The 27,712-nt window shown below is 37.5% G+C and overlaps 1 pseudogene; it reads left to right on the forward strand.

Annotated features, from left to right (window-relative positions):
* The first annotated feature begins 17,494 nt into the window (after nt 1–17,494).
* On the forward strand, nt 17,495–18,396 carry LOC130854876 (ubiquitin-conjugating enzyme E2 R1-like; annotated as a pseudogene).
* The last annotated feature ends 9,316 nt before the right edge of the window (nt 18,397–27,712 follow it).

Genomic DNA, 27,712 nt, shown 5'->3' on the forward strand with positions numbered 1-27,712 from the left:
CAATTAAGGGTAAGAAAAATCACTGCCAATAGTATTAAGCCTGAGAGGCCTCTAGAAAAGGTCATAGCAGGTTTACATTAAACATAATCAGAAACAAAACAAAAGGAGAAAATGAATAGAAAGGTTTGCATTGCTAGAGTAATGAGAGATTAGAGACTATTGCTTTGGAAGGACATACAGAAAGGACATTGCACAAATATCCTTTGTTTCAACAAAAAAGATATTTCTAAATTGGTGCACATCATTAAGTATAAAAAGATGGAGAAAGGACAAATATTGTTTAAAATCTGCAACAACAAAAAAAAAAAACACAGGAAAGCAAACCTCATTGCTGGAAAAAGGGCAGCTAAGAGAATCCATGAATCCAGATAAATCAAATTATTTTGCCTTATGCAAATAATTTTAAATTCACTCATAAGAGAGGACACTGCTGACAAATATTGACACTTCAACTCTGAAAAATCAACTCTTCTGAACGAGTCAATCTGAGATGACTCTCCCAGAATAGAACTTTTAAAATTCTAAATTAATTATACTCTTTAATGCAATGAAACAGTAGTGTGTATGCACACAGACACACACACACACATACACACACCTTTGCCCATCCACTAAAATACGCACACAGACACACACACATAGACACACACAGACACACACACACACACACACACACACACACACGCACCTTTGCCCATCCACTAAAACCTTTTATTTTCCTGCTCTTCACCACCCTGTAGCCTTATATTCACAGTCTGACATTTTGAAAAGAGAGTATTTGTAACAGTATGAAATATAATAAAACATAAAATTTGATAATGCATCAAATTGCTGAATAAATTGTTATACATGAGTTACAGCTCCATTTATTAGGTGGCTTTGTAAAAATTTTTCATCAAGCTAAAAATGTAAGAAAAAAGAAATAAAAAATGAAGAAACATACTATTACCGACCACATACAGTTTTATTCTTTCAGTTTATTCTTTATATATTTGAGATGTCAAACATATGGAATGAGTAGAGCAAATGTATGTGGAAAAGTACGTGTTCTGAATTCCTTAGTGTGTCTAATATGCCTTCTGGGGCTTTGTTTTCCATTTCCTCTCTCATCTGGATTTGGAAAATCCACTGGGTCATTTTAAATTCACCTTTTACTTCACGCAGTGACTATCTGACACTACTGAACACTCCATACTTAAACTTTTTACTTTCGTCTTTCATGGCAATTCTCTAAACTGATACCCATTTTTCTTCTTTGGCCATTGTCTATCAATCTCCTTCTTGATTTTCCTACCTTTGCCTTTTGTGGGCAATCTCATTTATATCAATAAATTCAATACCACTAATAATCATCAAATCTATATCTCCACTCTAGACCCATATATCCAGCTCTCGGTTGAACATTAGCACCTGACTTGGAATTCAGTAATATTTCTTTGAGTACATCCTCTTTCCTCCAATATCGGCTCCTCTTAAAACATATCTCAATCATATTAATGACTGTAATCCAGTTTCCCAAGGTGAAAATCCTGGAGTCACCGTATGCCGAAGTTGACCATATAATTTAATTTTTCATTCAAACTAGGATATGTTTGATAATGAAATAGGAACTCAATAAATATGCTGGTCAATTAGGATGTGCAGTTACACTAGGATTATCCTCCCTTTACTTTAATTGGTCACTGAGTCTAAAAACTTCTTCAGGACCATTTCCTCTTATTCAGGTCCTCATTTTCTCATCTCTAGACTATTTCAGGCCTAATTCATCTTTCTGCTTGTAACAATAAGTGCTTTTAACACTGCTGTTGAAGTTAGTTTTCTAGATTCCAAATCTGATTATGTTATTCCCTTGCTTAAAATCCTTTGCTGTCTCCTATCTGCCTTTCAGGATAATAGTGTACTTCTTTAATATAATATACACATGTAAGTCCTAAATTATCTAATTCCCAGCTATTTTGGAAGAAAAGTTTGTGTAATGTTTAAAAACATAGCCAGGTCTCTGCCTAGGTTGCAGAAAGCTGGAAAGAGCTCTGTTCTCTCTCGACAGTTAGAAAAATCTGGATTAACTACAAAGTCATAGCTTTCATTGAATCCATCAGATTGCTGAAGTTATAAGGCAATGAAGTAGGCTGAATCCCAAGAAGAGGAAAGAAGAAATCCAAGAAGAGATGGAACATAATGACTTTCTCACCTGAGGAATAGCACAGGAGGAAGAAGCATTATCCACCATATAAGAAGATAAGAAGAAATCAGGTAAAAAAAAAAAATCAATGAGTTCCTAAAATCAGGTGTGGACTAGTATGACAATATAGAACCTCTGGAAGTTCTAGACCCAAGTGGAATTTGCACACATCATAGTTTCTTTTCCATGGACCTTCACTCATTGCGTGTGACAAAGATTGGGACACCAAAAAGAGCCCTCCAAGGTAGTGCAGACACGAAGAAGGAGATTGGCCATCGCTGAAGGAAAGCTGTATACCCCTGCCCTCATCCTTCTCACATATGGAGCAAAAGTCTAAAGCCACTGGGGAAGGCCAGCAAACCCTGTCATCTTTAGGGAACACCCACTGATGTTATAGGAAGGATAGAAGAAAAAAAATCCCTCTACCCCAGAAAAAGCAGCAGAAGATAGTCTGAGACCCAGCATCCTATTGCAATACCACTAGCAAAGGGGCAGAAAACACTCCCAACAGATACAAGTTAGACTTTGGCTGCTGTGGGGAGAAAGGGCATAAAATCCGACCCTGAGGCCCAGGCACACAGGATCTGCTTATGATCGAGGCTGAACTGGAACAACAGAGAATCAGTCTATTCCCACCAGAAGCCTAAAATATACCAAGTAAGAGGCTACGGAAAGTCTGTTGCTGCAGTAGGGGAAGAGTATGTGGAGAGAGAGAGTACACGCACTCTCTTTGCTGTACGGGCATTCAGAGATAGCTGAAAACTGAGAGTAGAGCAAAGTCACTAAGGGAGGAAATAAAACCACGTTGTACTCTAGCCCCCACCCCAAGCACAAGGCGATGCTAGAGGAAACTGAGGCATCTGACACAATGACAATAATCAAAGCCAAAACAAAATCCAAATTTGGCTCAGCTCCTGACTGAATTGACTCAATACCCCACACTAACGGTCTGAGAGAAGAAGCATGCCCATTTTTTCTTTACATATAACATCTCATGTATAAATGTTATTTACTTGAATCTCTATTGCTTTACACATAATTATGAGACACATGAAAAAGGGGGAAAAACATAGTCATTGCCAAGAGACATAGCAACCAAAAGAACCAGACTTAAAATGACCCAGATGTTGGAACTATGAGACAGAAGCTTTAACATAATATTATTCATAATCATCAAAAAGTAAAATTATAAGAAAAATGTCTACCAACTAATGAACGGATAAAGTGATTATGGAACTCACAGAAGCTATTGAGCAATAGAAAAGAAGGAACTTCTGATATATGCCACTATATGGATGAATATCAAATACATTTGTCAAAATTCCTAGACTGTCAACACGAAAAGTTGAATTTTATAATATGTACATTTTACCTTAAAAATAAACTGAATTAAAAAATAAAGCTGAATTTGAAAATAAAAGCAGGGAAAAAATGCTGTCTGCCTGGTTTTGAATCTGGCTCTACAATTTTTAACTATACAACATTGATCAACTTATGTAGCCTGTCTCTGCCTGCATTCCTACATCTATAAAATTGGGAAAACAATGAAGACAGGACACCTACCTCACAGAGTTTTTGTAAAGAGTTAAAACATGTAGTATACATAGAACAAACTATCACTTAAATATTTGCTATTATTATTAATTTCCAACCTCATCTCCCACCAGTGCCATGCAGTAGCATGAATCTAGACATTCTGAACTATTTAAGATTCCTCTAATCCACGCTATAGTTTCATACCATGTTTTTGTACTTAACTTCTTGGAATGTCCTTTAGCATCTTACAATTCCCAGCAGTACAAACTTCTCATTGTTAAAGACAGAATTTATATATCTTCTCTGTAGGCCTTCTCTACCATTCTCCACTGCCATCCAAGTGAAGGAGATTAATTCCCACTCTTCTTTAATAGTCTCCATTTTTGCTCCAATCACACAATGTTGTAATTATTTCCTGCATATTCTTCTTCTCTCATATTATGTCGTTGAACAGAAGCCAAATTGTATTTAACATTATGTCCCAGATCTTAGTTCAGGGCATGACGTAGATAGATGCTCAATAAATATTTGAATGACTGAATGGATAAAGGAATCTATTATGGTTCACTCCAATCCTGGCTACCTGATAGCACTGAAAAATGCTCTTGGCTGGTAACTATTAAAACACCAAGACTTAAGAAGTACCATAGAAAGAACTTATTTGGAATATTAGAGGACGTAAAGTCAATCAGTACAATAGAACATGCTCCTCTTAGAAGCTGGAATCTGCAGGAGGTCAGGAATTTAAATGATGGATTAGTAATCATGTAAGTGTCAGATATCACAGCAGGTAGAAGGAAAGACCCATAACAGAAGACTGTAGCCACTAAACCGAATCCAGTACATCAGAATCAGGCCACAAAAAAGTTTTGTGGGCCTCTGTTTCTATAAGCCTGCTGAGTAACCCAAACTCTCAGCCTTACTAGCTTTATTGCCTTACTAGCTTTATTAACTTAGTTTAAGTTAGACTTGGTCAACCTAAGGCTTAACAGCTTCATTTGCCTCTTTCTTGGAAAAGTTTGGTTGGTTCTTATTATGAATGTGTATAGTGCCAAGATATGCCTTCACCCTTTTTTCATTCTCTAGGCATGACCTTGTTTTATATTTCTGAACATCTGCAGGAGGCTTAAGCAGGTTACTGCCAGTAGAAGCCAGTGATGGTTGGGATTGCCATATATGCATTACTAATGAGAAAAAAAATACCAAATTGTACACTCTAAATACATGCAGTTTATTGTCTTTTAACTGTATCGCAATAAAAGTTCTTAAAAAAAAAAGAAAAAAAGCCAGTGATGGGTCACCTGAGGGCATGACACAATGCTATGATGCAAAACTGTGAAATAGTGAGAATGTGATATAGTGAGGAGGCAGAGCACTTTAGGAGCTGAGTAATTGCATCATAAATGATTCTGAAAACATGAAAATAGTGTATTTTAGTTCATGTGCTTAAGAAAATCCAGAAGTGACTCTCAGGAGGTGTTTGTACAGTGACGCTTCTGCTAAGGACATGTCAAGAAAAGCTGGGATGAAGGAAGCGGCTCTCATGGAAGACATACCAAGACATACCAAGAGTCTGTTTCTTTCTGCCATCATTTGATCCTTTCCTGTCAAATAAACTGTAGTCCACAGAAATTTGGAATTGCATTTTTATCCTGCAGCAGCTCTGCTATCCTTCAGTCGGAGAATACATTCATTTTCTCATAAGATTCTCTTCCCTATTTAATAGGCTGACAAACCACTCTAGACCAGTATTTTGCACATACTCTCATCTGGGTTAGCCTTTGATTCCCTGATCTATATTAGAGGTCAAAATAAGTAAAAAAAAAAAAAAATTAAGTATTTGGACAGGTGGAATATGAATTCAGGAACTAAGGAGCATACAGATTTTGGGGGGAAAATATATATATATATACACTGTGGCCTAAAATCTCTTGCTATCTGATCTTGGGAACTAAAATTATCTGGAAAGCAAACTATACAGTAAAACCTTGGTTTGCAAGCATAATTTGTTCTGGAAATACGCTTGTAATCCAAAGCATTTCATATCAAAGCGAATTTCCCCATAAGAAATAATGGAAACTCAGATGATTCATTCCACAACCCAAAAATATTCATATAAAAATGATTACAATGCAGTAATATAATACAAAACAATGAAGAAAATGCAAAATATAAAGAAAAATAAGCAAATTAACCTGCACTTACCTTTTAAAACCTTAGTGGCTGGTGTGAGGGAGACAAGAGAGAGGCAGGTTATTGCGTAGGACAATTTCACTATCACTAACGGAATCACTGCTATCTATTGGCTCAATGGAATCTTTCTTTTCGTGCAACTTTAACAAGGAACCTATCCAATGACACTGCTTTTGCCTCCTTTTGAGGATTTCGCAGAAATGTGACATTGCATTGTCGTTAAACAGATTCATCGCTCGCACTGCTACAGCCTTATTCAGGTGGTGCTTTTCTACAAAATTTTGCACTGTGTGTCCCGCATTTTACACATCTCCCTAGTCTCATCTGAAGTGAGGGATTCCTCCTCCTTTTTCTCCTCCTCCTCTGCAGAGATCTCCTCCATAACCTCTTGCTGTTGCTCGCGATGCAGATCCATCAGTTCGTCGATGGTCAGCTCCACTGGCTCAGTTGTGATCATGTGACATTTGGCATCACGTACTAATATTGCAAGACACTGCTCGTTTATCAAGTTAAAATTTATTAGAAATGTTTGCTCATCTTGTGGAACACTCACAGAATAAATTACTCGCAATCCGAGGTTTTACTGTACTTGTATACATCATCAGTTTGGACAGATTTCTTGTGTAGATCAATAGGCAACTTCTGTTTATTATTAAAGTATAAAATATTTATTTATCTCTTCTCAAATGTTTGGAATTAAAGATGAGTGAGATTTTTTCTGTCAATGTTGAGCTCATAGTCTGGAGTAAGAAGGGGGTTGACTGCCATCTGGAAGGGCAAATGACAATACTACACAGTCATATATAGTTAGGGCTAGCCATCAAGATGTCATAAGGTGACCCTGGTTTTAAGCCAAGTTTATCTCCCAATAAGGTGTTTTCTTGCCCCAGCTAAATTCAATCATATGTCAATGTGTCTGTGAGCTATGAGCTGTTAGCCACTAGAAGTTTAAGAAAGAAATACGTCCATAGGGATTTGGGTTACAGAGGTCAAAACATTTGTCAAAATTTTCCTGGAATAAAACACTGACGATCTAAGCATTTCCTTGTATATAAATTTTACCTCTAAAGAATTAAATAGAACAATAATTACTGAACTCTAGTTAATGATAAGCATGCTGAAGTGTCAGGTTTGCAACTAACTTTGAAACGTATCCCAAAATAAGATGAATTGTAGGATGGGTAGAGAGACATGTATGTGGTAAATCCAGTATAATAAAAGAGTAACTGTAGAATCAATGGTAGAATGTTGCTGTACGTTATACACTTTAATAATTTAATTTTGAAAAAAAAAAAAAAAGAGGACCAGCCAGGTCAAGAGTGGGAGCTAAGGAGAGCTATCACAAAATAAAGCTCAATAAAGTATAACAAATACACTGAAGTCAGGTACCAACTGGCAAAGAAGAATTATCCTATCTATAAGATGAATGTGAAAATCAGATTCTAAGATAAAATCTGTGTTTGAAGCCAATAAAAGTTGATCAAAAAGCAAAGGAGAAGTTCACAGGTTCACAGGAAAATTGATGGACAGTGTTACTTTTTTCTTTTTGCCTGAGACCTTGTCCCCGAGAGCATGTCTTTCTCAATTTTGAATGCAAGGTCTTCTAAACCAAGCATCTCATAAACATAATTGAACAAAATTTCCTAATTAACATATATTTTCTGATTGTATGTAATGCATTAAGATAGGCAATCATGCTTCATGATAAACTTCCAATTGGATAAAACTCAAAATCACACTCTGTCCTTAAAAGAAATCATTTCAATTGGGTAATAAGTGCTCACAATAAGCAGTTTTCCATGATTACAGCCCCCCCCCAAAAAAAAGTTCTGATTGGGAAAATATGCTTACTATAGCAAGCCCTATGTAGTTACATAAATTGTCTTTCATTTTTCATCCGATAATATACAACATTGTTAGCTTTCTATAGTTCTCATGTGGTTGCACGTCCTTTTCTGAAGGGTCACATGATCTGGATAACACAGCATAGACAAACGAAGGCAGAAACAGGAGCCATGATGAAAAACGGGCGGAATTACTCTCCTTAAGTCTCCCCTAGCTATTAAAAAGCTCTAGAATGTTTGGGATTAAAATCCACCTGATATTCATTTCTTCTTCCCCCTTCCTTGCCTGGTATGAGGTTGACTTTTCAGTAAATGCAGTTAAATGAATGACTGATATAACTGGCAGTCAGAAAGTAAAAGGGGGAGAAAAGTCCAAACTGAGGGAAGAATAGTACTAATATTAATAAACATATATTTGGTAATAGAAATGAAAGAAAAAATATAACAAGCATGTGTAAAAAATGGTTATGGTAAGTCAAGAAGAGAAACAATTAAAATTGAGCCAAGTTTAACTCACTGCTGGAACTAATGGTAAAGATTTTAAAAAGCAGCGTTCAGTTTCAACATGCTATTACCTCTTCTTTCCTCCCCAAATGCTGTTACCTACTTTTTCCTCTCAACGTCACATTGAACTGAACAAAGAAGTAAGCCAGAATTTAAGACAATTATCTGCAGGAGCACCAAAAACTAGAAAGGTCTCATCAACAAGCCTGAAATGTTGACTAACTTCTGGGAGATGTGAGGCTTGTCAGCCTTACAAGATAGGGTTGTTGTGCTGTCAGCTTGTTACGCAACGTGAGCAAAAGCTGCTCAGTGAGGAAGGGGGCAGTTTTCACTGTGTTTTTTTTTACCTTGTCTGTGTTCGTCTGGGCCTTGTGAGAAGCAAGCTATGAGAGAAAATGTAGAGGGATCCCAGGGAGGCTGGGACAGCCATCAGATCAGAATTCAAATCTGACCCTGAGTGAGGAGAGAGGACAGGAAGGAAGCAATCAGGTGCAAACATCTTATAATGAAGTTAAAGGAAACTTCAGTTCCACAAGGCTGTTGGGGACCCAAGAGTCCTGCTTCTCCAAGGAATAGGCCTGCCTTTGAGTCCCTGTCATGCTCACTCTCTGGCCGGAGCAGCCTGTGGGGAGTGTGGCTTCCATTAAAATGGGGCAACGGATGTCAGAATGCAGCAGCTGGGGCTCTCTGTGGGGCTCTCCTCACAGTCCAGCCCTGACTGGGTGCTCTCACGGCCTCCACAGCCCACCCTTGCTCCACTCCACAGACTCAAGGAAATCTCCGCCACGGTCCCCACGGGCCTCTCTTCTTCAGGAAAATTTTAAATAATGCCAATAATTTGAATTTTGAATAGAGAGGTTCGTGAGAAGAAGAGTACATAGCCCCAGATTCTGCAGCTGATCTGGGGGCCACCATTGCTCCTCCTTCTTTCCCTCCTCCACTATTTGTTTCAAAATCCCCTCATCCCGGGCCATCACCTTGCCAGTTAATGGTGTTTTGTACACGAAGGCAGTAAGCTCTAGACAATTACCCTCTTGGTCTAGGGTTGCTGCACTTGTCCATTCACAGTTACAATGGAGCTGACTCCTATTTGTAAGAGCAGCTCTACCTCCTCCCAGGATCAGTGGCAATTTCCCATGCTGGTGACTCCTCTCCTTGCCTGCTGGGCCCTGGGAGCAAAGAATCCAAAGTGCCCAGGCAGCAAACACAGCTTGTACCTCGATGGTACCCACAATATATACCTGCCATTACGAGGCATCAGCACAGCATCTCCCCAGTCAGAATCTATTGCTTCTTGCTAGATGAGACAACGATATCTGGTGTGATAACAAGTATTACTTCTGTGATATCTTTCTGGCTTTTTTTTTAAATTGAAATCCTAATGCCTAAAATCACTCTGGAATGAACTATATCTTTCCCTCCTTCCAGTGCACACTCAGATTGTTGAAAGAATTAAATTAAATAATGCATGTAAAAGAGATTAATGCAGTGCTTGACACAAAGTAGGACTAAATAAATATTGAATCTTTATTCAAATCTTTCCCAATGATAAGCTATAATATATTTAAAATGAACACTGTATTTAATATTGTTATTTCAGCATCCGTTTTTCATTTAACACACAGTGATAATAATAAAAAGCCAATCTGTGTCATGCACAGCACTTGGCATGAGCATGAAAAGGAAGAGGTTGCCTTAAAAACATTTAGTGTTGAACTCTGCGTTCCTGTGTCTTTTTATACTCAGTCTATAAACATGCCTTGGTGGCCCATGTCTTACACAAATACTTAGATCTTACCACTTAACAAAATGTTAAAATATCCTTGAACATTTGAACATATTACTATTAAAATGAGGGCATTTTTATTTTCAGGGGAAATTACCAAAAATGCATGATCCCAGGCATTTTATTATATTGTTTGTAGTTCAGTAAGCAGCACAGTTTTCAACTAATTCATAATGGAGTTTAAATTTGCATCTAGATGTTACTCATATTTTGAATATTTAATAAAGCAAACAGGTATTCATCTTCCTGAAACCTTCTGTACAAATCTGGTATTTTTTAATTTCAGTGGCTGATTAAAGCTTTTTACTTTATATCCTCTGTGGTTTACACTGTCTGATATTAATTAGCAAAAATTCATTAAAAAAGAGTGTACAGTATATCTCAGTGAAAAATCAGTACCATTAGTAACACCAAATTCTCATTCCCCAGAAGCAAAAAAAAAAAATTATATATTTTTCTTTGGTCTCACTTTTGGTCCTGTCACAATATCTTGAATATTTTGATTTAAATAATGTTCCTACCATGGTGTTCTGTACAATTACAGTGAAAGCTCTATTCTTATAAAAAGAAAAATCAGCTTTGTAGTGTTTAATTTACTGAAAAAAGAAAAAAGACTACTTGAGCAATGAAAAATCTCCTTTAAACAATAAAATACCAGTTGAAAAAAAATAACATCTTAAATCTTTATAGTGAAAAAGTGAGACGAGGAGAGTCAGAGGAAGAAGGATAAAAGAATGGGCAAGGGAAGAAACAATAGGAAAACAAGAACATGATTACTGTGAGATATGCAATGTTGGGGACATTTTCAAAGAACTTTTATTCCGTGTTATAGTTCAAGCTTAGCATATAAATAGCAAGTTCCAAAAATGGAACTTGAAACTATTTTCTCAATTATTGGTTTGGAGTTTGGAAGGGATGCAGTTCTGAGATTGTTCCTATTGACTAAAACATAGAAGGGGCCAGGACAAAAGGTTTTTGGAGATTGACTACAAAGTAATTTTAAATTTTTTTGTCACTTTTGAAATGGATAGTTTATCATTTTTATAAATAGTCCACTTTCCTCTTCCAGAAATATTAAAAGAATAAATTAATTTCCTTTTATTTTGTACATTATTATTTTCAGGAATAGAAAAGTACTGCTTACAAAATAATAAATTAATTTGTATTACACTATAATGGACTGCGACCAGCTCTAGGGACAGAGCAAAGAGGGCAGGTTTTACGGGTGCCCTAAGTGGAGAGGCTCCAAAATCTTACTAAGGAACACATTTCGCATGTCAGTTGGCCATGGCACCTGAAATTCTCAGTAGGGTCATTGTTTGTGGGAAAACATTCAGATGTCTTTCTGAAGCCTTGAGAATGTAACAGAAAATATGGCTAAAAGTAATTAAAGTATGTGGGCCGAGCAACTGGGTGCAGGATGTCCTTGTGCAGCGGAGTTGCTGAGGGTGCAGACTTAGGAATGCCAGGTCAGCGCAAGTTAGAATGCTGCTTGCGCACGCACTGATTGTCCTTCTGCTGTTCTTGCAAAAGACCACTGCCCCCAATCAGGTGAGGCCCTTTGTACAAAAAGATGTACAAAAAGAAATTTGGTTACTTCAAAGAAAACCTTGATTGTGGGACGGAACTGGGAGTGTGGGAATCTTATGCTATCTTGCTTCTTGAATGTCGAGAGCTCAATAAAAGCAACGTGGGATGAATCAGCAGGGCTCTTGATCCTACAGGTCTTGAGTCCCCCGGTCCCATCTTTCTCTTAAATCTGTCTTTGTGTTTCTTTAAGCTTTCTGGCACCCGTCATTCGCCCCGAGTTGCCGAGCTGGTCTTGGCAATTGTTGAAGTTAAGGATTCCAGAAAGCCTCAGTAACAATGCAAATGTTTCACCAGCAGTGAAAATAATAATCTACTATCATTAATTTTAAAAATTATAAATAGCTAGGTTCCACTTCTTAAAATACTTGAAATACTGTGAAGAGATGACAGGGAAATGCCAAAAGAATGTATCACATCAGGTGTAGACTCAAGATACTGAAACAGCTTCTGAGACTGGGAAAGTGTAACGAATAAATCTGTGTTAGTTGTTGTCATCTGGCACATCTATGGAATGTTCCACTCTCTTCCTGTTTAATACCCCAACCCCCTATATCACAGGGGCTGTATGGCTAAAAACTACATTTCCCAGATGCCCTTGCAACGAGTTTCAGGATGAGGAGAGCTTCCACCATTGAGATGTCCTCTTTAGAGTTTAGAATATGAAAGAGGTGGGGGTCATTCTTCATCATTTACTAGAGCAGTCCAATAAGCAGAATGCAGCAGTTGTGACACGTGCAAGAGCTTCCTTCTCTGTACACACCATAGAAATAAATGTGAAAGGGTGAAAGGCCTCTGTGAGGTTGGTAGTGGTATAGCACTTTCCTGGCCACGAGGTGGCAGTAGCATTTCTTGACCTCTAACTTCTCACTCCAGAACAATATTGTAAGCACCTTAATTCTGGTATTGAATTCCTTTCTGCTTAAAACCATTGAGTGATTCTAATCCCTGCCATCAATACTGACAAACAAGGTCCAAGGAGTCAGGAATTAGGAATACTAAAGAACTAACAAAGAAAGAAGGAAAATAGATGCAAAGCCCCTGTAGCAATGTTAGCTAACCAAAAGCGCTGTCTCACCCAGGGAATTTATATATGCCACTTAATAGGAAAGTAGCCAATCCCTATGAAATGCAGTTAGAATCCTCTGGACACAGTAAAGCGTGTAAGAGGGCAGCTACAAGTACAGGGCATTTGGGAGAGGCAGACTTTGTCTTAGGTCTGGATCTGAAGTGCCACCTAAGGGCAGCTGACTGAGGTGGAACAGAGCAAAAACCTGGTAGAAGGAAGGAGCAATGAGTGTGTAACTCACTCTCTCCATATGGAGCTTGTGGCTTGCTTGAATAATTAAATATTAGAAAAGTTTGGCTCGGTAAAATTTTGCATTCATTTGTTTGCTTTGACAATTCAGCATTTTATGGCACATATTGATAGCAGTGGCAAGATTATCTTTCAAACGTATAAATAATGAGAATGTTTTTGTTAAGAAAAGAAAGAGGGAAAAAACTTGGCAAGAAATTGAGGCTTAGGTCACTTCCTACACATCTTTGGTAAGAAATGGTAAAAGCCTTATAGAAGATTCTGCAGACAAGTCTTACCAATTGTCTTTGGAGAAAATAGACTTATCCCTAGAGGAAGTAGCTACGTGGATAGACAGAGAACTCCAAGCTTCTGTTGGCATCATTCATGAAAACTAAATCTCTAAAGGGCCAACTAGACAATTGGAACAGAAAGAAATCAAACCTTTTTTTTTAAATTACTGGAATGCCTTTTCTTGTTCCTGTCATCACCTGGGCAGAAATTATATTTATTCACAAAGTAACTTGCTTATGACCATTGATCACCGAAAAGACTATAGATATAGTCAAGGGCCATAGTCAGATGTCAAGGACATCCAGAGGGTAGGGTAGTCTGTTAAAAATCTGTGACACTTTATGAAGTTCTGCAGAGGCTGGTGAGCCCTGCTACATAGATCCTCAGATTAAATGATGAGGGTGTCCTATCACTTAATTCTAGATACTGATGAAGGGAAGGGATTATTTGGGTTGACCACAGAAGCCCAATTGTCTGCAAACATTTGTGTGTAGCCTCATCAAGATGGCAAGACAACTAAACTGATGCAGTGGATAAAGGTGAGAGTTTGGCAGACTTACCCTGAGAGTACAACCCTTACAGTGCCACTCTTTCCTTGACTAAGAAATAGAACCCTCCCTCTGAAGCATAGGAATATGTATTCTTAGGTTGACTGTATGATGATCAAAAAGAGATACCCAATTTAATGCTAGTAACTGACTGTGACAGAAGCTGTGAAGGGGAGTTCTCCAATCTCAAGCATCTTAGGTAACCACGCTCTTGGATGCCAAGAAATTATTCAGGTGATAGACCTGATTTACTAGACCTGTTATCATTCACGGTACTAAATAATGAGAAGATTTGTGCTATCCAAATTAAAGGTGGTACTAAGTAGGTGATACTAATTGGTACTAAGTGATACTAAGTAGGAGGGAATTACAAAAGAATAAAAAGAACGATAACCAGCTTTATTGGGTGGGCTTTTTAGAAGGCTGTTGAAGAGTGTAAAGAAGAAGAGGGAAATTGACAAGCTCCCTACCAGAAAATTCATAACATAGTGTCACCTTTTGGGAGCTAAGAGAGCATCTTCAAAGCTAAACCTGACCCTTGCTCTGCAAAGAAAAGTCCCTTCAAATTCACTACATATATTACAGCTTGGATAAATTCAGATCTGCCTATTTCAGGATCAAATAAGATACAGCAATGTCTGCCTGTTACCAGGTTTTAATTGGACATGCTTGATATTGCTTGAGCCCTTCTTGGTAATAAATATTAAGCAAAAATTACCTTTTTGGTAGTAAATATTAAGAGGGTAGCAAGAGATCACTACCTTGAATAAGAAAATGGTTAAAACTACAGTATTGGTTCCCGTGAACTCCTTTTAAACAGCCCTAACTTATAAACGAGACAGTCTGTTCAAGGGACCAACATAGAGATAGACAGACTAACATAGATTAAATGAAGAATTCCCCTTTGGATGAGTTCATGGGAAGAAAAAAGTTAAAAGATTTACACATGCTTGTGTCCCAGGCATTACCCATCAAATCTTACTGAAGGATAAGATGTTCAAATGCCCAGTTGATTTTAAAAGAGCCTGCAAATAGATCACGTCTTTTGGAACATATGACAGAAACTAAATACTGCTCTTCGCTGGAAACTGCTGGAGCTTCAGATTCGAAAGCCATCTGATGCAGATGTTTTCATGTTCTTATGAAGAAACATAGCTAGCTTGCTGCTGAGTATTGCTAGAATTCCTCCCACTATAGGAGAATATCAGATAGTCCTGAGATTAAAACTACCTATCATATCTTGGATAACGTTAGAGAAACGGTAAAGAGATAGAGAAAACAGAGCCAACTGATAAAGTACAACACGTATATTTGAGAACATGCAACAGGGCTGATGTCCAGGGGGAGTTCCCCAATACATATGCATAAGCAGGTCACTTCACTACCAGCGGTAGAGCCCACTGAGGATCCAGCTGCTCCATCATTCTATGGTCTGAATTCTGATTCTCTCCCAACCAAGGTAAGAGAGGCTACTAAGAGGCTACTTAGTTCACTGACAGGAATTCCCAATAAAATCCACTTTTTTATGTGTTCATAAGATAAAATGGCATGAGATACCCAAGCAAAGCAAAGGTGGGCCAAATGATGACATATTTCCATTGCACCTGCTGAAAGCACTAATGTGTCAAAGAACTGTACTCAATATCAAGAGAAAGAAATCTCTTGAAAATGGTTTTAAGAAGAGTTCCTTGGGAATAATTGGCAAGTGGATTACATCAGCCTCTTACTGGTAACTCCAGGGGTCCATAAATTCATGTTAAACAATTGACACTTGTGGTCAATGTCCCACCAAGTGCTGTGGTGTTCGCTGCAGGAATTACCTCAGCTGTAAAGGGTTGCCTCATTGAAAGGGACACACTTCCCAGGGAGGCCCATACACAATGAGTGATCAAGGTCAGCATAAGAATGCCCAGCTATTTGGGCTCAATGCAGGACAACGCTTACAGTCCACTTAAGCTTCAGAGCCCTCTGTGAGGTTGGCCAAAACTCACATTGGCCTATATCACAGCTGGCCTTCTCTCTTTGCTCAATCCTGCTTCCTTCCTCTGCCTTCCACAAGTATAGATTCCAAGGATAATTCCTAATAAATACCATGAATGGTAGACTCCATACCAGAGTCTGCTTCCTAGTGAATGCTACCTATGACTGTTGGTACCAGAAGTAGGACTTTAGAGCAACATCAACCATCAGTCACAGCCTGGCTATAGCAATAAGGGGTTCATCACTAATTGTAGTTGGAGAAAAGATTAATACTGGTGGCAGCCTAATTGATAAAATTTCCATCTATGGTAAATTGGAGTTGTATTCTTCAGTAAGGGAATTCACTACCTGGCATCTATCAGGTATTGGGCAAGTATGAGGCAAACTGTAATTATAAGGAATAGTTTGAATCAACATTCTCAAAAAAAGATAGTGAAAAGCTTAAAGTGATTATTATGTAATTGAAAATCAAGTATGAAAGCAAGACAGCCTTCCTGGTAGAACACAAACAGGCTCTCATCTCCTGTAGGAGAAATTCAAAATTCCTGTTGAATTTTGTCATTCTTTTTCTGCATGTATTAAGATGATCATATGATTTTCAACTTTTATTAATGTAATGGTTGTTGAACGATCCTTGCATCCAAGGGATGAATCCCACCTGATCATGGTGTATGATACTTTTAATGTATTGTTGAATTCAGTTTGATAATATTTTATTGAGAATTTTTGTGTCTGTGTTCACCAGGGACACTGCCCTACAGCTTTCGTTTCTGGCAGTGCTCTTATCTAGTTTTGGTATAGGTATAGGATAATGCAGGTCACAAGAAAAGAATCTGATAGTTGCCCCCCTTCTTCAATTTTTGGAAGAGTTTGAGAAGGACTGGTGTTAACTTTTCTTTAAATGTTAGGTAGACTTGACCAGTGAAAACCACCTGGTCCTGGGATAGAAGAAATTTAACATAATCAGCAAGTGAATCTGAGTAGGGCAGGGAGAAGATTGTAACGCATGCTAGTGGTGCTATTGGTACTCTGCCCAAACACCCCTTAAGGTGATGCATACATATTCCCCAGCTTATGTGAGTGTTGGCTAATATCGACTCACACCTGCGCCCCTGTCTGGAGAGTTTCCCTCAGCCAAACAGAAGCCAGTTTGACTGGGAGGCCATATGCCAGCCCCATCCATCTCCCTGGAGTAGCACTTGGCCAAAGACTTTCAATCGACTGCTCCATCTGCCTCTAGCTGGACTAAATCTGTAGTACCTTTCCCTAAAACTTCACTGTGAGATCAGACTAGGCACTCTCAAGACCAATTCTTTCCCCCGCACCATCTCCTGCTTCCCTCACTTTCTCCTGAGAGCAGTCCCCCAATAAACACATGTGTAAGAATCTCTATATCAAGCTTTGCTGCTAGGGAACCTAACCTGTAGGTCTTGGGAACCAAATCAACATTACAGGAATCTGAGCAAACGAGAGGAACCCAAAGAGTACAGTGAATACAGGCAAACAGAAAGCAAATTTTCTCTACTCAACAATTTTCCATGGGTTTATACTAAAGATTAGAGTCAGTGCCACTAGACATATATACAACTAAAGTATACAAAAATTACTGAAGACATGAGTGAATTATAAACCTAGAAACAAACTACCATAAAAATAACACGGGCGGGTGGAGCGCCCTGGGGGGCCCGCGCAGCAATCACGGCGGCGCAGAGCAGGAAGGCGGCCCTCCCCTACCCCGCGGCCCCCAGTCCGGGCCTGGCCGCCACTGCCATGGCCCAGCCGCTGGTGCCCAAGTTCACAAAAGGCGCTGCTGCTGGAGCTCAAGGTGCTGCAGGGAGAGCTGCTGGAGGGCTTCCGGGTGAGCCGGGTGGACGGGGGCGACCTGTACAACCGGGAGGTGGCCCTCTCCGGGCCTCCCAACACCTACTACGAGGGCGGCTACTTCAAGGCGCCCTCAAGAGCCCCGTCGACTACCCTTACTCCCCGCCGGCCTTGCGGTTCCTAACCAAGATGTGACCCCCCCCCCCCCCCCCCACACACACACCATCTACGAGACTGGGGGCTGTGCATCTCCATCCTCTGCCCGCCCTTTTTGTGACCTTCCCAGAGCGGCGAGCTGCCCTTGGAGAGGCGGGACCCCACCCAGAACGTCAGGACCATCCTGCTGAGCGCCATCTCCCTCCTGCGAAGCACGCAACAGCTCACCGGCCAAGGGGGGCGCCTCCGTGATAAGCAGGAAGTGGGAAGCGAGCAAAGGCAGGACGGGGAGCACGCGGGCGTCATCCGCAAGCAGGTCCCGGGGACCAAGCGGAGGCGGAGCGGGGCGGCGTGCAGGTGCCCACCACGCTGGCCGAGTCCTGCGTGGCCACCGAGGCCCCAGCGCCCACGAGGCCCCGGAGCTCTTCCACCGCCACGGCTTCGGGGACGGCGAGGCTGAGGCCGACAGCTGCTTCCGGGACGACGCGGACGAGCCGGGCAACGAGGGGTTCCGACACCGCGTCCCCACGAATAGACTTACAGATTTACCTCAGAAAAAAAGGAACATAGATATCTTTGTCATAGGAAATAATTTACGCATCAGAATGCTGGTGCGAAATCTTAGAGCAATTTCTTATGGTCTCCAGCGATTTTCACAGTCTCTGTGAGTTACTTGATTAAAACCCCTGGATTAAACCCGTTCAAGGCTCGTCTTTCACATGTATATTCCCTACAAAAGGATGCACCCTTCTAAGTTCTTTCGCACACATCTTCAATAAACATACTCGCATTTAGAAAACATTTATATACTGATTTGTATGCATCCAACTATAAATTTTACAATTCGTTTTAGGAAGTTGTGATGGTTAACTTTACATGTCAACTTGGCTGGGCTATAGTAGCCAGTTATTTAATTAAAAACCACAGTGTTGCTGTGAAGACGTTTTGTAAATGTGGATAAGATCTTCGATTAGTTAACTTTAAATAAAGGAGATTATCCTCAGTGATCTGGGTGGGCACCGATCCAATCAGTTGAAAGACCATAAGAGCAAAACTGAAATTTCAAGCCCGAGTGTTTCCAGCCTGTGAGCTGGCCTTACAGATTTCAAACTTTTCAGGCCCTGCAATCATATAAGCTTGAAATAAATCACTGTGTGTGTGTGTGTGTGTGTGTGTGTGTGTGTGTGTGTGTGTGTGTGTGTGTGTTGGTTCTGTTTCTACTTGTTTTGTACTATTGGTTCTATTTCTTGGAGAAATCTGATACAGAACTTAATTCTTTATATAATAATATTTGGTCTAGAAGCAACTAAGGTAGTAATAGTCTCTCTCAGTAGCTCAATGCCTTGAGAACTAACTTATAGAAAACACCTGCAAATGCTTGTCTTCCAGTCCTCAAGTAGACAGTCCAGAAGACAGCAGAGAGAATCTAATCTTTGTTTTTAGATAAGTGGTTCAAATATGTTGTCCTGCTGATATTGTATCATTGACTGTATAAAGTCTGGAGCATTGTCTCTGGTTCTCCTGTTTTTACTGCTTATCTCTAGATTTGTCTATTCCTCCAGAAGCTATTGATAATTATAGTCTATATTTTGAATAAGTTGTTTTAACTCCATACTGCAAGTCACATATCCACCTTTCAGACACAAGAGTTACCTTTAAGTATTTCAAGGTAACTTAAATATTATTTAAATAAGTATTGGCCACAGCCCAATATTTATCCCATGCCACAACCTGATAACTCCACTAGCTCGGGCATTTTCTGATCAATCCTATCTAACAGCTTTCCATAACTTGGTCTTATACTATGTCACAATTCATTCGTTTCATATTGAATAAAATGCTAGTACTGTCAACTAGCTCTTGTTCAACATGAATTTGTGGTGTTTATGTATCATAGTATTCTATAAATAAAAAGGCCTGTTTGAGAGTCTTTATATGAGGTATTCTAAGTTTATCACTTTTTCAATTATTATAGTGAAGTAAAGTATATGTAATGGTATCACTACCATTTAGTGTTTTAATTTAATAGATTAAGCTTAGATTTAGAAAGCCCTCAATTTAAACTGTGTTAGAGATACCATTGTTAACCTCATTGATTTTTGGACTGTAGGTGTGTGGCTCCATTTGATTGAATGTCAGGTGTTGGATAATTTGCTATGTTTTTGTAACTCAATTAAAATAATGAATCATTAGATTCTGTAACCAAGATAAAAGACTAGAGAGTGAACACTCCAGAGTCCTGGCTTCATTCCCAGCTCAGTCAATATCTATTACAAATAAATAATCTCACCTGCCTATTTCATTTTCTCCATCTATAAATCACAATGCTTAGAGTTACGAAGTTAAACCTTCAGAGAAGTTGTAAAGATTAATAAGTTAATGGTTGTAAAGCTGTAAATCCTCAATCATAAATTATTATGCAAGGGTTATGATTATGTAGTTACTATTTAAGTAAATGACATAAAATCATTTAATCTTGAAATAACTGAACAGATAGAACTGCTGATATAATACGCACATGCAATAGCTAGCTTTTTATTTGCATATTTCCAAGATATGTTTGAAAGACATAAAAAGGCAATGATTTGCATATGCTAGCACAAAGATGGAAACGAGCATAAATTCATCACTTGGAAGTTTGAGGTCATTATCTGATGTAAGAAAGTTGTTATCTGATGTAAGTCAAAATCAAATACAGAATTTAGCATTTGGCTATAGGACTAATGCTTTAAACTAGCTACCAATAGTCCCATAAGAATTCTGTTTCTCTCAGGAAAATGTGTCCTCAGTTCTGTGAAAAACTTCAACAATTCTTCCAATTCATATATTTTACATTCAGGTAACCAAATATAAAATCCTTGACTTCTTTCACTTCAGGCCTTGGACCAGCATGTCTGTTTAAAGTCTCTCATTTTCTTCCTCAAAATTAATTTAGTTGGATAATTGTTAGTGATATGGCATGAGGGATAATTTGAGTAACATACATAAAGTTTTTAAAGAAAAGCATGGTTTTTAAAAGTATTAGAAGGAAAGAAATCTTTGGGAAGCAATTTGTGATAAATGTTATACTAATTGCATTAAAAGATTTGGATAAAATAAATGTTCATGAGAGAGCACTTTTTTTATAATAGTGAAAAATTGCAGTAAACCCAAATAGGTGACAAAGGGGTAAAAATGAATTATGTTTTGTGCATATAAAAATTGCTGTGCAGCTATTAAGTTGCTGATTTTTTATATTTTAATACTATAGAATGCTTAAATACATTACTATGTAAAGTATGGGATACAAAACTATAACACAGGATATTCCATAATTTTAAAAAATATTTATGATATAGAAGAGCAACTGTGAGGAAATACACCAAAAATGGCAGTGAAATTATCAAAAATTTTTTCTTTTTTATTCAGTTTAGATTTTTCTCAATTTTATTTTTCAAACATTCTTCATTTCCTTAACATATTGAGGAAAATTTATCAATTTGTGATGTGCACATGTAAATCAAAACTTTGCTTTATTTTTATGATGCTATTTTGACAATCAGTTTATTTTCACTTGAAATGTCTTTAGCATTTTATTCACTTAAAACTTTTAAATACCTCTCGCTTCTATGCTTCAAGCAGCATGAGAATTTTCTAAAATCATCAAAACTAAAATTGAATGTAAAAATGAGATATTTTTGATCTATGACATCTTGTCCTCTATTCTCTAACACTTATAAAATAAATTATTCCAGAAATGTGTATTGACATCCTACTATATTCCAGTTGCTATATATCAAAACTAAATTCTCTGGATTTTTGGTTGATTTCGATTCAAAATATATTTGAGAATTTGTTGTGATATTCTTTGTAATTTGTTCTAAAATATGTCTTTATTCTGCAATGATAGATACTTAGATTGGCTTTCTCAGCCTTTATTTCACCCATCTTCTATTTTAAGACGTTGGAAAGCTAAAAGTTATATATCCCAGACTTTAAAGTAACTCAAATTCTACTAAATAGATGCACTTCCACAAAAACTGGAAAGTGCAAATGAGGCAAAGTTAATTCTATGATTTCTGGCTCTTATCACTGGTTAGGAAGGCCATGCTTTCCCTGTAGTAGGTTCAATTGTTCTTTTTCAAGAAACAGCAGTAGCAGTGATTTGACCTAATCGTCTTAGCCCTAGTTCCCAGGTTCGGGTGTCATCTAGTCTCTTACTCCCTTGTGTCTAGAGACCTAGACTGGTACAACTGATGGTGACATCAGGCATGGTAACTCCCTAGTGGGTCAGTTCTGTATTCTTCTTGGAGTCATTCCAAGAGCCCCAGCCTAGGAACTGCTGGTTTACCACATCCAACAATTTTGCAAAGCACTTAAACCCCTGTATTTTATAATAATACATCGTGTTTAAATATCTAGAGTGGTTTGTTTCCAACATTAAACCCTGCCTGATTATTTTCTTTAGCTGTTGTACCCATACTACTCATTGAAATATGTAACAACAAAATTATACATAAAACAAAACAAAAACACTTTTTAAAAATTTCCTTTCCCCAATTAAAAAAAATTCCTCTCCCTCTTCATGGGTAAAGATCTTTACTTATTAAAATGTTAACTTGAAGTATATTTTCAGTCTCTAATTTTAAATAAATAGATAGGTATATAGATAAATAGAACACAGTCTCCTGTGGCATGAATATAATAACCCTAAAAACACCAAGCTTCGTGCTAACAGTTTCATAATTCAAAATTTTGCCCTATGTTGTGTCAGTGTTCAGTCCTGTTGAAAAACTCTGGACTTTCTCTGGTCTTTGAAGATTTTTGGTTGCTGAATTGTCTACCAAAATGTTTTAGAATCAGTAAATGCCGATTAAACACATCTTACATTAATATGGTCCATTCATCAGTCATGGTAAAACATTGTTAATACGTTATCATCAACTAAACCCCATACTTTATTCAGAGTTCTTCAGCTTTTGTCTAATTTCCTCTTTCTGTTTTAGGATCCCATCCAGGATACTACATTGCATTTAGTCATCTCTTTTTACTTTTCTTGGTTATGAAAGTTTCTCAGATTTTCTTTGATTTCAATGAACCTGACAGTTTTTAAGGTTACTGGTTAGGTATATTGCATAATGTCCTTCATGTGAAGTTTGTATTGATATAATGTTTTTCTCATGGAAAACTGGGATTATGGGCTTGGTGGAGGAATATCACAGAGATAAAGTGCCATTATTATCATAGAATATCAACATGACTTCTCCCTGTTGATGTTAGATCACCTGGCTGATGATATTTGTCAGATTTCTCCACTGTTACTTTTTCTTTCTCCCTTTAGAAACACTATGCACAGTCCAGATCTTAAGGAGTGGGTAGTTGTGCTAAGTACAGTGAATCTACAAATTATCTGGAATTCTTCTGTAGGGGTAGATGTGTCTATTCTCCCCCATTCATTTATTAATTCTTTTATTTATATCATTATGGATATTTCATACTTAGAGTTATAATCCAATACTACCTTATTTATTTTGTTGCTAACATTTTTTTTCAGCTGCGACCATTGGGATTGGGAACGCTTTAAATTGGCTCCTGTGTCTTTTAGACATATCCTCATTAATATTGCTGTTTTTCCCCAAGTACTTCATTACTTTCTGACAGCAGAAGGTGCCCCAGGTGCATCTTTTATGTTCCTGCATCAGTCCTAGAACCAGTTATCTCTCCAAGGAGTAATAGTTTCTTCAACTGGAGCATGGTATTAGAAACCAAAATCTGGGCACTGGGTTTGCTTATTGCTGTTAAGGTTTAAGGTGTTGTTGCTTCTAGGCCCTTTCAGATGAGCTATATGTATGTATACTAACCGGGGTGTATACACATATCTATATATATATTTATATAGATAACCATCTCTCTCTACATTAAGAGATATCTCCAACCCAAACCCATTATCAAATGGTTAATTTTAGCCTCCTTGCTTGCTTATCTGTAACCTCTCAACTCAATAGTAAGAAACTTGGCTTCCACCATCTGCCACCCATTCACTGAATTGTTCAGTTCCAGCATATGCAAATAATTATTTCAAAATTGTTAACTCATACCCCCATGGGAAAAAATTTATCAAGCACAGTTGCATCACAGTTCATTTTGCCTCTAGTCTTGAAGTCTCCACTAATCTCCAAAGTTGCTTACATCAACCCCTTATTCTCCCACCCACTTCAGTGAGATTGGTTTATTCATTTGTGAGAGTGTTAGATTATTTTCGTCACATTCTGCATTACATCCTCCAAACTTCTAAATGATTTTTTTTAATTTGATACATAAGGTTTGCTCTTAATGATGTAAATTTCTGTGTATTTTAATACTACAGTCTTAAATTCACCATTATATTGAATAGTATCATGCAGAATAATTTTGTCCCTAAAAATCCCATAGGCATTACCTACTGACCTCCCTAATCCTATCCCCTGTCAAACTTCTTACAACGACTTATCTCTTCACCATCTTTGTAATTTTACATTTTCCAGAATATCATATATTTGGGATTACACAGTATGTAGCTTTTTTAGAGTGACATCATTCATATCACAATTATATTCTCTTTTTTGCAGTAGATGTCTAGTTATTCCAGTAGCATTAGGTTGAAAGACTGTCCTTTCTGCATTGAATTACCTTTGGTCCTTTATCAAAGATCAGTTGGCTATCTCTGCATGGGTCTATATCTGAACTCTATTTTTATTTCTTATCATAGTAATATACTTTTTTTAAGCTTATAGTGATAGTTCTAGAGTTTACAATATATGTGTTTAACTAATCTAATTTTACCTTCAAAGAACTCTATACCAGAGTGTTCTCAACTGAAGAATATATTCAATTGCTCCCTCTCATCCTGTATGACATTTATTTTCTTTCATTTCGCTTATCAATCTGTCTTTATCATAAAGTAAGTTGCTACTGTTTTTAGCAACTTTAGATCAATTAATAGTAAGAAATATAAAAAATATACATTAATTTTCATTTGTTTCTTCTCCTATATAATTTTCTTTCTGCTTGAAAAACTTTGTTTAACATTTTGTACAGGACAAGTCTGCTGGTGATGAGTTCTTTCAGCTTTTGTTTGTATGAGAAAGACTGTTTCTTCACAGTTTTGAAGGATAAGTTCACTGGATATGAAATTCCAGGTTGGTGAATTTTTTTTTCTCTCAGCACTTTAAATATTTCACTGTGCTCTATTCTTGTTTAAACAGTTTCTGATAAGAAGTCTGCTGTAATTACTATTGTTATTCCTCTATAAGTAAGATGTTTTCCTCTGGCTTCCTTCAAAAATTGCCTTTATCTTTGGTTTTTTGAAGTTTTAATATGATATGCATAGGGTTATATTATATTATTATTGTTATTATTATTATCTTTGAATCGGTCACATCCTAAGATACATACTGGGGTTAGGAGTTCGACATATAAATTTGGTTGAGGACACAATTCAGCCTATAACTTCCCTCTTGACTTTGGTTTTCCCTAAATACTAGTAGAGAGAGTTTGTGCCTTGCAGCTTGCTCAGCTGTAATCCGCTGTTACTAGACTAGAGCCTATTGGTGTGTGGTAAGGTATGGAGGAGAAATGGTGTTATATAATCTTCTAATCAAGTCTTAGTCTTTTATTGGGTCTTTGTCTCTGGCCTGTAAGCATCACAAGTATTTCTTCTTATATAACTCCCTCCTCTTTCAGTGAGACTGGAAAGCTAGAGAGGGCTGAAATGAGAGGAATGCCTTGTTCCCATGACTGCTTAAAAAGGAGGCTCCCGTAGAGTCATTTCCCCCTAGAGAGCAGAATTCTGTTACAGAAAAACCGTGGGTCTATTTCACAAAGGTTATTCTCCCTCTACCTCTGCCAGAACTAAGAGGGGATATTACTCTGGTTTTCACTGTGAATAACTGCTGGGTTTTTTTGTAGTTAAAGTCCATGGATATATGAAGGCCCCCCTAAGACTGGGGCTTCATGAGTTTCTTGCTATAACACTAATGCATACTCAGCTTCAAGCAATTTGCCAACATTTAGCATTTCAGCGTTTCTACCTGTTTATAGCTCCAGCCACTTCTGTCCAGATAAGCAGATTCCAGCTATGATTCTCTGGATTTGCCCCTCTCTCCAGATTTTGGGTTAGTGTCCTGTAACCTCAATCCTTTGATAGGTTTTTAAAAAGTCAATTTCAGTGTGTCTGGCTTTTTCTTGTTATAAAGACAGAACTGATGATTTCTAAACACCTTACATGTTAAAACAGAAACTAAATCCCCTAATTAACTTTCTATTTACAATTCAGAGGTCATTTATCAGTCTTCATCTTTCTCTGTAGCTCTGGGGCTTTCCTTAGATGGTCATTTCCTCCTCCAATGCCTGTCTATAAACTATTCCCAGTCTGCAAACTAAAGGCAAGAAGCTTATACCAAAATGTAAATCTGCTACATCAGTAAGCTCATGTTCAGCTCAGCTGACATTTTTTTTTTTTAATAACAAGATTTCCTTGAGGTAGAGGCAGTGTGTTGTTATACATTCTTGCACGAGTCCTCTGTCCCATCAGGGACTGGTCACAATCAGTCTGCTGACTGACCACTTAAAGTAGAATTACTTGGTGTGATATACAGGCATGTATTTTCTACTTCTACCTACATTATGCAAAATATGAAATATGAATTCCCAGTCCATACCTCTCTCTTGACATTTTTGTTCTCTGATTCTGACATGTAGGTTACCTCCCAAGCCATATGCACAGGCCTGAGAATGGAGATAGCGTTCCAGCACCAGCATTCATCATTCTTTTGATATGTGTCCTAAGATAATACATTTCTCAAACAACTTAATTGCCAAAATGGACATTTTTCCTATGTCTGAATGGGAAATTCTTTATATTTTATTGATAGGACTCAATGTTATATCCGATATATTTAGTATATAGTACGTAAGTGAAGTTGTATATTTTATCAATAGTCAAAATATGTTGAATCTAGATCACTTAAAATTTATAAAATTGTAAGCTCATGGGTTCATTAATATTTATGAAGTATTATTAGTAAATATACGTAGTCAATTATTCTTCTTGCCTTTATAACCTGAGAATTTTATTTTTATTATATCAAACTGTTTCAATATTCTAGAACGTTCTTTTTATAATGCCATTATATATTGCTAAAAACAATATAAGCAACCAAGTAAGTAAAAATATTCTAACCTTCCAAACTAAAAATGTCTGATAGAGTCTGGAATATTTCCCAGAAAGAATCCATTGAATGCAGGTTACCATGGTGATTAGCAAAAATGTGGAATGAAGTTCATTTCATGATAATTGCTACATATTTGCAGCTGAAGTGCATCTTTCAGTTTCAATCTCAGACTTTGAGACCATAATAACAGCTCTAGACTCTGAGTTGTATATTTAAACCTGTAATATTGTGCAGGGGCATATCTAATTCTGTGGAGATTCTTTTTTTGTGGTGACCAACATGGTAATTTTTAAAAGCTTATCCCTACTTATTGGGATTTCTGTGTATAGTTAGTTGAGATTGTGTTTGATTGATTCTTAAAAAACAGAATTTATAATGTCCCCAAGTCAATTTAAAGATAAAAGGAAAGCATTTTATTTTAAAATCCCCCCTTTAGGAAGAAAGCTGAATTTATTTTTGAGGCAGCTGAATGCTCCTGCGTTGTAATTATTTCTGAAGAAGTTCATGGTCTAACGCCAACTTTTGTGAATTAATAATAAGTTTTGAAAAATATTGCCAAAATCAGAAAGTTGGTGCTTTGAAAGCTATTTTAACTCTTTGGGGGCCAAGTGAAAACTAAATATAAACTGTAACAAATTGCTAAGGAATCAGTAGGTGATATTGTAATTATATAAATAAACCCAGTCAAAGATTCTTAATAATAGATACAGAATAGCTATGTCAAATTTACTTTGTTGTATGCTACCATTTCAAGTTTTTATTTTAAAATGTTTTTATTTTAAAATGTCTGTTT

This window comes from Hippopotamus amphibius, chromosome 6 (assembly GCF_030028045.1).
Source record: "Hippopotamus amphibius kiboko isolate mHipAmp2 chromosome 6, mHipAmp2.hap2, whole genome shotgun sequence".
NCBI classification, from domain to species: Eukaryota; Metazoa; Chordata; class Mammalia; order Artiodactyla; family Hippopotamidae; genus Hippopotamus; species Hippopotamus amphibius.